The following is a 5753-nucleotide window of genomic DNA, read 5'->3' as shown; positions in this document are numbered from 1 at the left end:
GACCCAAAACACACGGCTAAGGCAACAAAGGAGTGGCTCAAGAAGAAGCACATTAAGGTCCTGGAGTGGCCTAGCCAGTCTCCAGACCTTAATCCCATAGAACATCTGTGGAGGGAGCTGAAGGTTCGAGTTGCCAAACGTCAGCCTCGAAACCTTAATGACTTGGAGAAGATCTGCATTGAGGAGTAGAACAAAATCCCTCCTGAGATGTGTGCAAACCTGGTGGCCAACTACAAGAAACATCTGACCTCTGTGATTTCCAACAAGGGTTTTGCCACCAAGTACTAAGTCATGTTTTGCAGAGAGGTCAAATAATTATTTTCGTCATTAATATGCAAATCAATTTATAAAATTTTGGACATGCATTTTCCAGGAAATGTTTTTGTTATTCTGTCTCTCACTGTTCAAATAAACCTAGCATTAACATTATAGACTGATCATGTCTTTGTCAGTGGGCAAACGTACAAAATCAGCAGGGGATCAAATACTTTTTCCCCTCACTGTAGTTGACTTCAACCATTGAGATAACAAAATTATTGTGACAGGGGTAGAAGCTGTTAAAGAGCCTTTTGGATCTAGACTTGGCGCTCCGGTACCGCGTGCCGTGTGGTAGCACAGAGAAGTCTATGACTTGGGTGACTGGCGTCTTTGACAATTTTTTGGGCCTTCCTCTGACACTGCCTAGTATATAGGTCCTGGATGGCAGGAAGCTTGGCCCCAGTGATGTACTGGGCCGTATGCACTACCCTCTGTAGCGCCTTACGGTCGGATGCCGAGCAGTTGAAATACCAGGCGGTGATGCAACTGGTCAGGATGCTCTCGATGGTGCAGCTGTATAACTTTTTTATGATCTGGGGACCCATGCCAAATCTTTTCATTCTCCTGAGGGGGAAAAGGCATTGTCGGGCCCTCTTCACGACTGTCTTGGTGTGTTTGGACCATGATAGTTTGTTGGAGATGTGGACACCAAGTAACTTGAAACTCGCGACTTGCTCCACTACAGCCCTGTCGATGTTAATGGGGGCGTGTTCGGCCCTCCTTTTCCTGTAGTCCACGATCATCTCATTTGTCTTGCTCACATTGAGGGCGAGGTTGTTGTCCTGGCGCCACACTGCCTCGTCTCTGACCTCCTCCCTATAGGCTGTCTCAACGTTGTCGGTGATCAGGCCTACCATCGTTGTGTCGTCAGCAAACTTAATGATGGTGTTGGAATCGTGCTTGGCCACGCAGTCGTGGGTGAACAGGGAGTACAGGAGGGGACTAAGCACACCCCCCTGTCTCTATCTGTTTGTAAGTCATGGATATAATATGTCTCTCTCTGTTTGTAAGTCATGGATATAATATGTTTTTCTCTGTTTGTAAGTCATGGATATAATATGTCTCTCTCTGTTTGTAAGTCATGGATATAATATGTCTCTCTCTGTTTGTAAGTCATGGATATAATATGTCTCTCTCTGTTTGTAAGTCATGGATATAATATGTCTCTCTCTGTAAGTCATGGATATAATATGTCTCTCTCTGTTTGTAAGTCATGGATATAATATGCCTCTCTCTGTTTGTAAGTCATGGATATAATATGTCTCTCTCTGTTTGTAAGTCATGGATATAATATGTCTCTCTCTGTTTGTAAGTCATGGATATAATATGTCTCTCTCTGTTTGTAAGTCATGGATATAATATGCCTCTCTCTGTTTGTAAGTCATGGATATAATATGTCTCTCTCTGTTTGTAAGTCATGGATATAATATGTCTCTCTGTATGTAAGTCATGGATATAATATGTCTCTCTCTGTTTGTAAGTCATGGATATAATATGTCTCTCTCTGTTTGTAAGTCATGGATATAATATGTTTTTCTCTGTTTGTAAGTCATGGATATAATATGTTTTTCTCTGTTTGTAAGTCATGGATATAATATGTCTCTCTCTGTAACAACAATTATTCTCTATCACCTCCTCTCTTAAGTGGCTGTACAACTTCTAAGCCCTTATAATAGTAATAATAAGCCATTTAGCAGACGCTTTTATCCAAAGCGACTTACAGTCATGCGTGGATACATTTTTTTGTATCCCTTGAACCTCAAGTTGGCACACAACATAACCGACCACATTAAAGTTTCTGGCACCAGTTCTGATGTTGCTCTTTCAATTTTCTCTTAGACTTTCCAACACAATAATAGCCACATCAGGAAATATACCACACATTTTGTTTTACAGGAAATTCTACCCATGACATACATTTTATTTACATTTTAGTCATTTAGCAGACGCTCTTATCCGGAGCGACTTATAGTTAGTGAGTGCATACATTATTATATATATATTTTTCATACTGGCCCCCCGTGGGAATCGAACCCACAACCCTGGCGTTGCAAACGCCATGCTCTACCAACTGAGCTATATTCCCTCCCCTACCCTGGACGATGGGCCAATTGTGCGCCGCCCAATGGGTCTCCCGGTCGCGGCCGGCTCCAACAGGGCCTGGATTCGAACCAGGATCTCTAGTGGCACAGTTTAGACCACTGGCACAGCTTAGACCACTGCGCCACTCGGGAGGTTTCCAGTATGAGGGTAAAGAAATTAATCCCCCTTGGTCATCACATTACAGTTCTCACAATGATTTGAGGGGAGGGTGGATATGAAATGCTGATTGGGAACATATTCATCTGCTCTTACTAGGCTGTCCTTTAGGTTTCTAGCATGTTTAAAAGAGAATCGAGAGATAATCTGAAAAGGCCGGCCCACAGAGGGATCCCAGTCCTAAATAGAAGTCAGAGATCAAACTCCTGGTTCTCCCCTGTTCCTTCCACACGCCCTCCCATTGTACTGTATGTGTGAACACATTTTGAACAATGGCTGCCTAAAATGCTGTGGTGCTTACAAACACAACAGGAAAGGTTGTGGTAGACGTGGGCCATCACAGGTGAGTTCACAGCTCTTTTACTCTGAGCATTCATATCAATGACTCACCCTCAGATGGACCATCAATACCAGAGTTCTACAATACTATTTACATAATACACTGGACATTACAACAGCCTGAACCTCAATATAGTCCTGGGCATATATTGAACTCTAACAATGGGGTCTGTTGAAATGAATACTGTAGTGGTGTGAGAAAGGTAACACAAGCTTCCTCTCTGGTTCCATTCCCCAATAGTAAGTGGGTCATTTTAAGACAAATAATATATTTGTTGTTTTATTTAATTGTTACCAAAGAAGAAAACCTGTCTAAGTCCTTTATACTGAAAACATCTATTCATATGCATTATAGAAAATAATGGGGACTAGCAAATTGGATTGTCCCAATGGTGATGTGTAGAGGTGTAGTGACATGTTTTGACTAGATAAATAATATAGAAGAGAAATTGGCTCATTTAAAATGTTTAAAATCCCAGTGATAAAACACAGTGCTAAAGGTTTTAAAACAGAGGCAGCCGTATGACTATAGATTACATCACCATAATCAAGCACTGGGATTTGGAGTGGGTCTAGGGTTTCCGGGATGATGGTGTTGATGTGAGCCATGATCAGTCTTTCGAAGCGCTTCATGGCTACCGACGTGAGTGCTACGGGGCGGAAGCCATTTAGGCAGGTTATCTTCGCTTTCTTGGACACAGGGACAATGGTGGTCTGCTTGAAACATGTAGGTATTACAGACTCGGTCAGGGAGAGGTTGAAAATGTCAGTGAAGACACCTGCCAGTTGGTCTCTGTTTGTAAGTCATGGATATAATATGCCTCTCTCTGTTTGTAAGTCATGGATATAATGTCTCTCTGTTTGTAAGTCATGGATATAATATGTCTCTCTCTGTTTGTAAGTCATGGATATAATATGCCTCTCTCAGTTTGTAAGTCATGGATATAATATGCCTCTCTCTGTTTGTAAGTCATGGATATAATATGTCTCTCTCTGTTTGTAAGTCATGGATATAATATGTCTCTCTCTGTTTGTAAGTCATGGATATAATGTCTCTCTCTGTTTGTAAGTCATGGATATAATATGTCTCTCTCTGTTTGTAAGTCATGGATATAATATGTCTCTCTCTGTTTGTAAGTCATGGATATAATATGTCTCTCTCTGTTTGTAAGTCATGGATATAATATGTCTCTCTCTGTAACAACAATTATTCTCTATCACCTCCTCTCTTAAGTGGCTGTACAACTTCTAAGCCCTTGAACCTCAAGTTGGCACACAACATAACCGACCACATTAAAACTTCTGGCTACAGGGGATTTCTAGTCACCAGTTCTGATGTTGCTCTTTCAGCTTTCAATTTTCTCTTAGACTTTCCAACATAATAATAGCCACATGGGCACATCAGGAAATATACCACACATTTTGTTTTACAGGAAATTCTACCCAGGACATACATTTTATTTCCAGTATGAGGGTAAAGAAAGAAATCCCCCTTGGTCATCACATTACAGTTCTCACAATGATTTGAGGGGAGGGTGGATAGGAAATGCTGAGGGGGAACATATTAATCTGCTCTTACTAGGCTGTCCTTTATGTTTCTAGCATGTTTAAAAGAGAATCGAGAGATAATCTGAAAAGCCCAGCCCACAGAGGGATCCCAGTCCTAAATAGAAGTCAGAGATCAAACTCCTGGTTCTCCCCTGTTCCTTCCACACGCCCTCCCATTGTACTGTATGTATGAACACATTTTGAACAATGGCTGCCTAAAATGCTGTGGTGCTTACAAACACAATAGGAAAGGTTGTGGTAGACGTGGGCCATCACAGGTGAGTTCACAGCTCTTTTACTCTGAGCATTTATATCAATGACTCACCTTCAGATGGACCATCAATGCCAGAGTTCTACAAGACTGTTTACATAATCAACTGGGCATTTCAACAGTCTGTCCCTCAATATAGTAATAATAATAATAATAATATGCCATTTAGCAGACGCTTTTATCCAAAGCGACTTACAGTCGTGCGTGCATACATTTTTGTGTATGGGTGGTCCCGGGGATCGAACCCACTACCTTGGCGTTACAAGCGCCGTGCTCTACCAGCTGAGCTACATAGTCCTGGGCATATATTGTTTATCTTACTTTTTAGCATTTGTGGCACAAATCCATTGCAAGTCAATGGTACGTATACAGTCACAGTGAACGTCTACACACCCCTTTACATTTTGCTAGCTTAAATCTTAATAGAGATTCAATATTGTTTTTATCCTGCGACCTACAAAAACTATCCCACATTTTCAAAGTGTAAGAAAATTGTAGAACAACTTTCCTTCTAAAGATATCCAGTAGTTTTGATTACATATATTTTCACACCCCATGAAACAGTTCTACAGCAAATGTATGTGTGTTGTAAGTCCCCTGTAGCTCAGTTGGTAGAACATGGCGCTTGCAACGCCAGGGTTGTGGGCTCGTTTCCCACGGGGGGCCAGTATGAAAATGTATGCACTCACTAACTGTAAGTCGCTCTGGATAAGATCGTCTGCTAAATGACTAAAATGTAAATGTTGTGGCTTGTAAGTAGCTAGCTAGCGGTTTAAGACCTGGTATGAACCCTAATCAACCCATCCAATGTGAGTACATGTTGATTGAAGTACAGTAGATTAATAAAGCTACAGTACTGCAGCTGGTGACAAAGCTGCGTATATTGAAAAAGCTTGTTAGTGCATAGGTCAAATATATCTTTGTGATGCTCATTTCAAGTCTTTTTTCCAGCTTCAAACACTAAATATTTCACTTAAAACATAGTTTTGTTGTATTTAATGATAGAGAAGAGAAGAGT

The sequence above is a fragment of the Coregonus lavaretus genome, assembly GCF_964263955.1.
Source record: "Coregonus lavaretus genome assembly, contig: HAP1_SCAFFOLD_90, whole genome shotgun sequence".
Taxonomy (NCBI): Eukaryota; Metazoa; Chordata; class Actinopteri; order Salmoniformes; family Salmonidae; genus Coregonus; species Coregonus lavaretus.
This window is presented reverse-complemented; position numbering follows the sequence as displayed.